The sequence below is a fragment of the Leptinotarsa decemlineata genome, unplaced genomic scaffold, assembly GCF_025532065.1.
Source record: "Leptinotarsa decemlineata unplaced genomic scaffold, Ldec_3_MD MMD2_P_RNA_scaffold_6, whole genome shotgun sequence".
NCBI classification, from domain to species: Eukaryota; Metazoa; Arthropoda; class Insecta; order Coleoptera; family Chrysomelidae; genus Leptinotarsa; species Leptinotarsa decemlineata.
Genome location: NW_027412533.1, coordinates 3,087,026 through 3,100,130, shown reverse-complemented (window position 1 = coordinate 3,100,130; position 13,105 = coordinate 3,087,026). Strand labels below are relative to the sequence as shown.

Here is a 13,105-nt window from a genome sequence, read left to right as displayed (position 1 = left end):
TCCCCACTTTCCTCTCTCCGCTACATCGGTTTGGCGGGAGTTGGTCGTGTTCCGCTTGATTAGAGGTTTCCATATGTTGCGTATCTCTACACTAGCTTGGCTAAATGCGTTGTTTCCCACTAGTGCCACAAACATTTTTTGAAATATAATGAGAGACGGTAGGTTTACGATTACAACACTTCTTCCTGTGCAGTATATAATCATTCACCGTCACATTTGGTTACTATTAGCCATTTACAGAGTTTAATCTAGTAGTACTGTGAAAGCAAGAATAGTGGAGCGGTAGACTGCAATTTTTTCAACTTACCATATCAAAACAACAAATTGAGACATACCGCTAAGTGGGCAGTACTATAAATCAAAAGATCCGCAAGACTTCTTCGGGTTGGATATTCTTTCTTTTATCAAAATCAAAAGCAGAAACTTGTTTTTCATTCACTTTTATTTTAATAGGATGCCCTTCAACACCTCCATTTCATACTAGGCCGCTGGTAGAAAATTAATTACCCCATAAATAAAAGGGATTAATTCCTTTCCATTCACGCATGCAGGTGCACTCCACGGCTGTCTACCGATGAAAAGAACTTAGATGTGGTAAGCAGAGCCCGGCTCGATATAAATCGTGTTTTTGTACTGTTTTTCCAATCGGATCGCACTTTCCATTCTAGATAAGGGCGGCGGTTTCCCGGCCAGCCGCACGTGACCATTGTTTGAACGCTTTTTCTGATGAATTCGTGGAGTTTATAAATGAATGTGCGGTTTTTCATTCAGTACGATATTTTTTTCTCTTTTCGGTCTGTCGAGTACGGAATGTATTTTATTTCGATTGCGGTGGACGATGATATTGCAAAAACAAAGAAAACACAAAAAAAATTAAATCTCACAAATTGTATGAATGATTATTCATTCTACTACTCGGCCATTTTTTTTAATGATTCGTTCAAATATTAGTGCATCACTTAACATAAACACCTTCTGGAAAATGATGAAATAATGATGAAGGACTTTATCAATCTCTATCCAAAACAAAAAGAAACACTGAAAAAATGGAAGATCTCATATTTGGAGTCCGAAAATTTTACTTCTTATTCTTATTCGTGGTGCAGTTCATCAAATGAATCACTACTTTCGCACAGGCACCGATCTTAGAGCGCTTCGAGAATTTTCCAGTAGTGCTTACGTTGTCCTTAAAAAAAGGAAAGGCTCAATTTCAGAATATCCGAATACTTTGTTTCTTTTTTCGCCTTTCTATTTTTATTTTAACGCAGCGATCATCGGCCCTTTGTGAAACTAATATAAATAGTACTCTTTTTCGTGGGAGCCATCTTCTGGTGATGTCTAGTTGAAAAAACCAGACATCACCAGAAGATGGCAAATGAGACTTTGCCAAAACGTTGTGAAAATAATCCTTATGGGGAGAAAATACACAGAACACGGAACGAAACCCGAGAAAACAGCTCATCATACTTGAAATATTACATTTTCACAATGACAGGTTGAAAGTTATATCGAAGACAACAACGACAAAAATAAAAACAACAATGAAAATTAATTGGTGCTCCGGGGCGACTTCATCGATTCCAGTGGGCGCATTTGCTTTCTCAGCTGCAGAAAAACCGGAAAAACCTGCAGCACCACATCATCTGAAGATCTTGATCTACCAATGTCCTCTTTCTCATAAAACAAAATGTAGGGTGTCCCCAGAGGCTCCAATAGATTCAATACATCGCCAGAACACTTCGTGACACAACCATCGTCAAACTTAAACCAGTCCGTTTCGTCTTTGACCAATGCGTAATAGTGGCTAGATTCAACGCCAGGACCACAGTGAAAAATGACTGCATGAATATTATAATAGTGGTCTGCTAGATTGAAATTTTCATCTATTTCTAACCTTCCAAAAAGTTTCTTGCTTCCGTCAGAGGTTGAGTCTTGTTTGAAGATTAGATTGACTGGTGTCTCAGCTGTACTTGTTTCCTTATAACAGTCAGTTAGTTTGGCACATGTTTGGCAATAAAGTTGATCATCACCTGTTAAAAATTCCATTTTCAGATGATTCATCAATAAGCTTTAGACGGACTGGTTATTAGTCATATTAGGAAAAGCTAGATGAAGTTACAGAAATTCACATAAGTTTTTGCTGCCTCTTGAACATTTACTACAAAGTAAACGAGTGAGGATTTTTCCAGCAAAAGATTTACAAACACAAGACGAGATGGATGTATGGAATCATTCAATCCAGAGCGGTCAGGAGTATTGATTTTGCTCACGAAGAGTATTCAACAAAAACCCCAAGAATTCGGAACAATCCTTTCGTTGTCCACAATCATAAAATAAATAGTATTGAAATATAAATCAATCAATTTTTAATAGTCAAATTAGATGGAGAAAGTGTAATTAGATCCAAACTAAAACTTTCACAAATGAATCAACAGTCGAACAGACCGAATGAAACTGGGGTATATAGAAAATATCCTATATATTTGTGTACTAATTCTGCTGTAAGATGTTATTTTTAAATTTTTCAATTATTTGGTGAATCGCTCTCCGGTGGTTCCTACCTGTTTTGTCAGAATTATTTATTTATCTAATTGAGTTTTGTCATAAAACGCCAATATTGTACCTGTTTCACAGTCTTTGAGCCTAGTAAGTCTAGTAAAAATTCAGTAGTTTGTTTACTTCTTGATCATGTTATTAAAATCAAGAAATCAAAATTTATAATTATAACATTATTATTACATCGTAGAATATAACAAAAGAACTCGCACTTGGTTCAAATACGTATTTCTAAAATAGGTTCATAAAAAGCGGGACCCTTTCCCATAAACAGATGTTGACGGAAAACAGTATCAAAAGTATAAATTTGAAAAGCTTCTTGTCTATCTACTCCTCCATCATTGAAAAAATAATAACGTGGGAAGTTCCAAAGAAAAAATTAAGGTTCCCGCATTTTTTATTCGATAATGAAGAAGTAGAAAGACAAAACGCTTTTCCCAAGTAACGAAAGTATCATAAAGGATTGTTCTGATTGATCCCAATAATGATAAATGTAACATAAGAGAAAATATTAATATTCTCAACGTAAACTGAAATTGAAGTCTCAAAAAGAAACGCTAATAGATATACCAGAACTATCCGAGGAAACAAAACCTCAGTAACCCAACAATCCGAACTCTCGGTAAACGGAAAATGTCCTTCAAACATTTGTTCCGGACATTTCTGACGTCCTGCCAAGACCCGAAATAATATGTTTAGAGGTCGTGAACACATAGTGAGAACAGCGTGTCGTAAAGTTGGCTTGGCATGCGGTCAGGGAAGATTCGAGTCGACCCAGAGGGGCAGTTGCCAGCCCTGGATGTCAATCAACCGAGATCCGCATTCACCGAATTCTGGTATGAGGGGGTTTTACCGACCCGCATGGAGTTTCTATAATGTTTCTTGTCATTGTGTCATTCAATGGGCACGTGTTTTGGGGATGGACGGATTGATGGCGTTGATGGGGAGTTGTGACGAATAATGATGGCGATCCGGGTAAAGCAATCAGAGAGATAACAAGTGAAAATAGTATAAGAGTGTTAGAAGTGTGAACTCCCGTTGTGTAAAAATATTAACAGATTTATCTTACACGTGAAAATGAAGAGATTATTGAAGCCCGAAAACTATTTGTATGAAAAAAAGGTAGAGGTCGAAGTGATTCAGAAGGCACGAAAATCGATAATGTAAAATTCATAAAAGTCTCATCACAGCAGAGTGATGAGATGAGTGACAGCAGAGTAATGATTACAGCAGAGTGATGAGAATTTCTTTTTCAGCTTCATAAGCACCTCCTTCAACATTTTATGAGTGAATTCAGTAACCGTTTCATACATCCTCTATATTCCATATCATTCGCATTTTAGTATTACTGGCTTTCTCTTTCCTAGTTTTTCCTGGCTCCCGGCCACTCATTTGCAGATCATCTCGAAAGGGCAAGCGAACGCTGAATGATATGATAACGAATTCAAATAGACGAAACGGAATCAAGCAAACAGAAACAAAAAAAAACATCCGACATCCTCCGTATACATTCAATAATTCATAACTCCCGGGTAGAAACAAATCCCTATCGCATTTTCCGTAATTTCCTCTTGAAACATTCCTTTCAGTGTTCGAGCAGTTTCCTTTGAAGTTCATAATCGGCTAGGCTTTCATCTGATGAAAAGGGAGAATTAGCTGGTATGTATTTCTCATCGAAAATTCGGCGTGCTGGGCTTTTATCCAGAGGCGGGGAGGAGAAAGAAGGTGTTTCGGGTGAGCATCGAATCCTTCAATTCGATTTTAGTGAACCAGGACTTGTGGGTATTGATAGTGACGTTTCAATATTGAACAAACATGTTAAAGTTTACCCAGAAGTAATATGATCATTTCTTTCAATCAAAAAAGTTTTATTGATATATCAAAAAGTATTCAGATTTTGTGTATTTAAATACAGAGTGAACCATCGAACAAAAAAAGGGTTTCCCAAAAAATCATTGCAAAACCCCACACTAGAAGGCTGTCATACTCCAAATACCACCGTATTATTTTGAATGTTAGTGGTAAATTCTTTCGGGGCGATTGCAGTTTTTGTTGTTCAGCCATTATCAACTTTTTGCCGAAAGATTCAGATAGCTTGTTCTGTCTCATGTTTCCTTTCATGAAGTACTATGCTCATTTCTTTTAATCAAAAAAGTTTCATCGGTATATCAAAAAGTAATCAGTTTTTGTGTATTTAAATACAAAATGTTTGTTAGTGAATGTTAGTGGTAAATTCTTTCGGGGCGATTACATATAGAATAAAGAAAATACTTTTGTCTAGTTTCTACTGTGTTTATTTATTCGTTACGACTGGTTTCGGCTTATGAGGCCATTTTCAACTAACTACCACAAATTGTCAAGTTGCCTGTCAGACAGGCAGAAACTTCGAAATAAGATACCGAGAACATGTATTATCAGATAAAAAATCAGCCATATATGGACATCTAAAATAAACAAACCATACAATAAATGAAGGAAACATGAAAATTCCTCATACATGTAACAAAGGAAGGAAGCTGAATTTATTGGAAGCGTTGGAAATAAATAAATTGTACGGAACCCAAGTTCATAACGCTCAACGACCAACTAGATCTATGTCGCCCCTTTTGAATTTAGGAATTTTAGGATCCATCCAATAGTTGGTAATCGTGGCATATTGTAATATTGGTAACGTGTTAGGTCAGGTACCTAGAGTTAATACCTGTCCACACTATTTAAGACGCAACTTGACAATTTGTGGTAGTTACTTGAAAATGGCCTTATAAGCCGAAACCGGTCGTAACCAATAAATAAACACAGTAGAAACTAGACAAAAGTATTTTCTTTATTCTATATTCAACATGAATTTTTACAAAATAAATAAGTCGTCAATCGAACGAGTCATGTTATACAGACACTAACAAGTAAATGAAGAACGTGATTTATACCTGTCCAGAACCACTCGATGTAGTCTTATAACGTCGTTGTATAATAGACGGTCAATTTGTGATTGACCATTTTGGAATTAATCTGATGTTTCCGAAAATGTGGAAATGATTGAACTTTGAAAATGATGAATGTGGAAATCCTGTTGCCAGCATCATGATAGAAATATTTTTGACATGATGAAATGATGACAAAACTTCTCAAAACTGGATCGAACCCAAATAAAAATATCCCTGTTGATAGAAAACAAATTAAAACTCTGAATATGGTACAAAGTTCAACATTTAGAATAATCAGATCTATGATTGAATCTCTAGTAGGTATACCACAATATAATATCCCCATCATAGTATTTCCATGGATGTGCCTATCGATAAAAATAATGAAACATTCCAAAAATTACGAAAAATAAATAAAGAAACCTAACTATGATAATGGAATTGGGTAGATCAAAGCATACCAATCAGAATCCTAAAAGTGACACTCAATCCAGGAAGCAGTTACATTCTCCGTTACATTCTCAAGCTATCCTGTTAAAATTGAAGAATGACTGAGTCGAGGAAGATACACAAGAAGTGAGTAGATTCATAACCATACACTTATATAAAAAAAACGTCAAAAATTATACTCAAATCAGTAAAAGGACCTCTTGCAAAACACTGATTTAAGATTTAGACTAAATAGCGCGATTTATGCATTGATGCAGAAGAAATGGGAATAATGAAAACCTGCGATTCGTTCAAAACTGACTTAGAAGTGGAATTAGCCTCAGCCTCACTTCGAAGACATGATACATTAGGACTTCAGAGTGATGATAGGTTGATATAAAATACAATACACAGTTGTGAAATTGACGATGAGACGGAAGCTGATTGCTCGACATAAGTAGTTTGCTCCACTCATTTAATCAACCGCTAGTAAAAGTTAACTCGATTACAACAGTATTACGATAGACTTTCAATGATTATCTTTCAACAACACATGCGTACGTTAAGGAGTAAAACCTCGTTATTTCCCAGCTAGTACTTCTGTCGGCTGTTGTTCGTGAGGTGACTTCAGGTGGTTAATAGAAAAATACATTTTGAAAAAAAAAATTAGACAGAGTAATAAACACCGAGGATGAATGAAATCTGTTGAAGAGAACTCCAGTTTCAACCAGGAAATATACAAAATATACCGGACAATGTATGAAAAAAACCGATGATATAATGAAGAATAAGTTTGATAACAGTTCAGGGGTGAAGTGGCATATGAATGATAAGGTAAACAACACACCAAGACCATTGAATTCTGGCATTTACTAAGTTTTTTTGTAACGCTACTGACACCATTCCAAAGCTTTAGAAGACTCGGCGACAAGTCGTCTTCTATGTGTTTTCCTATTCCCGAGAGGTTTGTTTTTCCGGCTACTCTCGTCTGTTTAGTTTTCTTCTGATCGTCTTATTTCACGGCTCGCAAATTCCAATGGCCAATCCAACCCTCTTGTGGCGCTTCTCATTTTTCCCAAATCTTTTCACAAACGAACTAGTACTTTTCATTGAAATTCGGATATGCTAAGAGAAATGTGGTAAAAATACTCAAAGGTATTATGTTTCCAGAAGGAAGGCAAAAAATCCGCGCATTTCATAGATATATTCATCATTTCAACACTATATTTTAAATGTCATTTTTATGCCTAGTCATTAATGCCAATCGAAGAAAAATCTTTTTTTCATGGAGGTTATGACAAATGTTACATGGTTTATCTCTATTTGAATTCATTTTTTCTCACTTCATCTAACTGATATGGAAAACAAAACAAAGAAGGAGCGATATCATGAAAACGTTATTCAAATATATCGCGGAAACCCATAGACCAACTCTTCAATAAAAATAACAAAAAATGCATCACTCGTTTTCATTTCTGAACCCGAATACATTCCTATTTCGCGCAAAATAAAACTTAACGACCTGCCATTCTACATCATGCTCCCACTCGGAATATTTCAAGTGGCCCTAATAATTTCCCCCCAAAATCGTGCGTGGCCGTTTCAAAATTAAAATTTCTTGAAATATGATTTTCATTACGGCAACAGTCTTCAGTTGAATAGCTTTAAATTGACGCCGAGAGAAAAAAAAGGTAATGGAAAGAACGATAACAGAGACGGGCAGGATATTACGAACAAATGAATGTTTTTAGACATAACGGGATTTTTTTCTTTGGAGTTACGTGACATCATGACATTTCAGCTTGAAATATAATTGGAAATGATGCGGTTGAATATATATATTAAATGGGATGTTTTTTGTTCATCTCTTCAAGCAACTTTTGATATCTCCATTAGGTTGTGCTTTAAAAATGATGCCAAATGACATGCGAAGTTCTTGACAAATGCTTCACAACCCTACAACATAATGTCAATATCTTCAACTACTACAAAATAGCGAAACATTTAATAATTGCCTGAATACATTGACATTTAACTACATAATATGAGATAACAAGCGGGTGGTCAGTTCAGAAGAAGCTCGAAATGGTTGCCTTGAACTTCTTGACATATGAACAGCCTCTCCGTATTATGTATTAATCATGTATCAATTTCATTATCCCAAATTTTAATTTTTTGAGTTGACCCGTTCAAAAACTAATATATATATATATATATATATTAATATTGAATTTCACAAAAAGGATATCTTCTATTGATTATCTGCGAGCACTTTCGACAGCTGGTCGTACTGTGATCTTCTAGGCACTCCTCAAACTGAACTTGTCATCCTGTCGTCTGCCTCTTTATACGGTCAGAACGTCTCAACTCAGGTATTTCAGGTACTTTAGGTAAATTTGCCTGTATTTGTACTGCATCAGGTACTATTCTTTCTGTTAGATCTTCTCTAGGAATATGTATGGTTTTATTTAATATATTGAATGTGAGGTCTTGTTGTGTTTTGATTTGTACTTGTTCCTCACACATATCTGATGTTTTTATTCTTGTTTTCTTATATTTCAAAACGAACTCTCAGTTCAGTAGATAATTACCTACGCACTGACGTTTAAAAATATTTTGCAGAATAGATCAAAACTAATTGAAACGCAACTGTGAATTTATTATTTTTGAAATTAAAACAGTATGTAACACGGGTATCACCACCGCTTGATTTCTTACGGATGAAATCATCATATTTCATCAATTTACACAAACTCTTAATGCATTATACATTATGTATTATATAGTAATATATTATCATCTGACTGCCACAGTTGCAGTTGAAACGTTTGGAGATTATAACCAAAGAAGACCACGGCAAAACCCGGAAACCAACCAGATCATTGACCCCAGCCTTGAGAGCCTACATTCCTAAATATACAGAAAATTACTATCTAGCAATTTTTATCGGTAATTATTGGAAATAATGTCACCTATGTGAAAAGAGGGTCATTTTTTCTGATAACAGTTTTGAGGTTTTCACCTTACTGAAAATGGTAATGAAAAATAGCATTCAAATTTAACTTGGACGGATACAAATCAGGTGACCTTACGTGCTACTCCGCACTGGTCCTCTTCGACCAATCTAGTTACCAGTCGAGGTGAAACCTTCATGAGAAAGCGCGACCTTTTATTAAAATGTCAGTTCATATTCTTTGCAACGATTACTATATTTAGGAATATTTATCAAGGTGGTATCAACAGGTTTGATACACTGTAAACAAACAAGTAAAAATAAACACCGTGCTAACTGCATAAAACACAATTAGCAACAAAAGTGAATGAAGTCGTGATATTAGTTTTCTGTAAAATTTTTCAGCACTTTTTATTTGTGTTATTTAATTAAAAAATGTACAGAGACTGAACAGAGAAATCGATACTTTTAGTTGGCCCTTTTCGTATGGTATTATAGTAAAACTTATGTGAATATTGATCAAACTCGAAGAAATTTCATTTGAATCATCGAAGGAAAAGTTCATAACTGCGGATTATTTAAAAAATATGCACAATAAAGCTATTTGCTTATTTAATCAAATAAAGTGAATACTTTTCAAATTATATTTGAATCTTGATTATTTTTTGATATTTTGATATTATTTGGATAAAAAAATTTGCAGATAATGCGAATCACTCACCTATCATGTTTCTGGTTATTTTTCATCTGAGAGGAAGCAGAATGAAATGGAAAAATTCCACAAGACGCGAAGATAACAATCAAAGAGTAAAGTGTGGAAGTATCGGTTTTTTGGATTATTTAGTATAACTTTTCAGAGATAGATACTCGAACGACATTTTTTATATCGACATTGAAAACTACATTTCACCTAACTCATCAACTTCAATCCCTATCATTCTAATAAGAACTCAAACTCTTTTCTCATTTAGCGCAAAATCACCCGGTTTACCTCTCGAAATAAATTAACCAGGTGTGCAGTTTTCCGGTCGAGGAAAAGTTATTGCCTCAACTTGTAAATTCGTACTTGTGGAAAGAGAAGATTACTTTGAAAACTTTATATTGCAAATATGGGAAGTATGGAACTGAAATGGAACTTTAAACGCTGAAATATAAGCAGAGGGAACTCTCTCTCGAGCTTTATGATGATTTGAAAATTTCTAAAATGATATATAGCAATTTGAAACATTCGTTTCGTATTTGTGTATTCGAAACTTTCGGGGGGACGAGAGCGTTTTACAAACATAGGCGATAAAAGGATTTGACAGGAATATTTTACTGAAGACGTATGGTTAGCATTTTCTCGAGTGAAATTGTTTCTTTTCTTCTTATGAATTCGTTGTACGAATAAAATAAAAAGTACAGACAGAAGTACATTATACATGGTTGTAGGTAAAACGGTCTCACAAAATGTTTCAAAAATCCTCAATATTTCTAAAGAAAAACAGTCACCTATTTCATCAGTGCCTACTTGGATTTTATACGATGTTCATGTTTCAATATTTATCAGGTCCACTGTTACTATCTTCATTCGGGTTTGAAGGCCATCGTAGTTTGGAACTGCATTCTAACGTTTCGCCAGCTCGAGTGGCTGGCTTCTTCAGAGGTTTATTCATCTTGATGACCGTCATCGGTGAGCCATATATACATACTTCAAACTCTCCTTCCCAATTTTGTCAGTTTGTTTATCATGAAGTCATGTTAGTATATTCTATCTAAACAATCATTTTTTGAGACAATACCCACAAAGTTTATTCATAATACGAATGTAACAATACCGTGAACAAAAAAAATATCTAATTTGAAATTGAAGCATGAATAATATGGATAGAAACATATTTCAATACTGCTTTTACATGTTAGAGACCCAGCTGTGTTACAAGCTACAAAACACGATACATATTTCTCACTACACACATCACTCACTTGGAAAAATCTTGACCCGACAATATACGAGGTAGATTTCGACAAAAGATTAATACAGCATGAACATTCTGTATTTGATTAACGTCCACCGTTAACATCACGTGTTCTTGAAGGTGCTTCAACGGCATGCACGGCATACTTTGTTGTTTTTACGCGATTTTAATTATACAAATAAAGTTTTTGATCGCTTTAGTTTTATTGAGACGGCAATAAAAAAGTTTTCTTTCGAAAGCCGGAGGGTATTTACGACGCACGCAACTGTACATTTAAAACGCCATTATTGAATCAGCATAAGAATTTTACGACTTTTCCTATCTGAAATTTCTAGTTCATTTGAGGAATTTGGCTCAGTCTATTCCTATTATAAAATCGATAATCTGATGTTTTCTATAATACATGGCTAGCAAAGAATACGTGTCTTGAGAAAAATTTCAAATAAAATTCAGAACATTGATGATGTCAGATGTCCTCAAACATTATGCTTCTGGTAAAAGGGATTTCCGTCGGCTTTCAAGAACGATGAAAGAGTCCCGCGTGCTTTTGGCATGGGATTCGGGATAAACTTGAGTACAGAGTGGGTCAAATTGGACACTATTAAAGGGGAAACTCTGGTTTCCCAACTAGATATATGAAAACTGATGTCTGTGTCTGACGGTTTTATGAAAAACTTAATGATGAAAACTGCATATCGATATCTATCATCGTTTCCGAGTTACACCATGTTTTTAGAAAATGTGTATTTTCGAAAAGTTGCTGTAACTTTTTCCTGTTAGAAATTTCTCGTTTCTATATCAACATTTCCAAAGCAATTTTTACATGTAAAAAACTTATTTTTTCAAAAAAGATATCAATAGTTACTGATGGAAAACTATTTTTTGTAGTGAGACACTCTGTATATTCCTGTATATTTCAATAGAGCTTCAAATGATCTTTCTAAAAATTGTAGCATGTTTTTCGCTACTTTATTTTGTAAATAAATAAAAAAGTTTTAGAGCAACATAGATGTCACTCCGTGGTGACCTACCCTCAGCGAACGTGAAAATAACAAACATAGATATGTAAAGTTGGTTGTCTAACCTCATCCATAGAAACCTCCTGAAAATTCCATTGCTAATCTCGAATGTTTTGGTTATGGATAAGTTTCACAAGGAGTGTCTTCGAGTTGAAATTTTCTGTTGGTATTTTCTGTTTAATTTTAATTGTCAGCTGTTTGATGATATTTCGACTGTCAACTGTTTCATTTTACGTCAGTGTAGCCAATTTAGCTTTAGGGGGTGTCTGACCAGATACAACCAAACATATCATTACTTCATTCTGTTCAGATTGGTCCTTTATGCATGGAACATGCAAATATTGATAGGTCAAAACGCTAGTACCCTATCTTCCGAAAAGAAGAAAAGGAATTCTTTTCTGATCAGTTAGGATGGTAGATTTCGCAAAAACGACAAGTGTCTGTCCTACAGGTGTTTCTGGTTTTGTTCGGCTGACGAATCCTGAATTTGTTAAATGATCCTTAGTGGATATTTCGTTCTACCCATCTCATTATCAACCACTACGTCCTGGATTTTGATAGAGGCTTATATTGAACATTTACGACAATTTGGTGTTTGAATACTTTGTACCACGCCAACGCCTTTTTGCTAGAAGATAAAACCCTTCCCGGAAGGGTTGTTGTACACGGAAGATTTCCACCCAGGGAATTGTCACGGTTTCTGTTCTGGTTGGTTATCTCCCAACCTTTGGTTTAACATTTCAATGATATTTTGTGTATTATGGTTCCAATAGGGCTCACTTGCCCGAAGTGTACACTCCATGGTTCAGCCCGATGAACATTTGATTGCACTCAGAGAGAATAAAGCTATCGTAGTATCGCTCCACTCCTCACTCCAGTCCTGGTTGGCCTGGGATTCCGTACTCAGTTTTCAAAGTGCTGTCGCCAAAGGAACAGGCTTCATTTATATATTTTTTATACAGGATAAAAATCCTACCATTCAAATTTTCAATTATTAATGTACATTCAATCTAGATACACTCAGGTTAAAGTATATGTTTTTCAACGAATATATGTAAACCACCACTGCGCTGGGAAATTAATTTCCTAAAACATCTACCTAATCAATTAATCTCTCGAAGTATCTAATTTGGAATATTATTATTAAAATTACAAGTCTTATTTCTGGAAACTTTTGCTCTGAACCATTGAAGAGTTATTAAAATCAAATGTTTGTATGTTTTACTATGTTTTATTTATTTATTGATTAACACTCATCGATTTGAT

General features: G+C 35.0%; 1 protein-coding gene across 9 annotated transcripts in view; it reads right to left on the bottom strand.

Moving 5' to 3' along the window:
- Positions 1 to 13,105, bottom strand: part of LOC111510402 (uncharacterized protein CG43867) — a 746,925-nt gene that overhangs the window by 403,846 nt on the left and 329,974 nt on the right. The gene's annotated exons all lie outside the window — the stretch shown is intronic.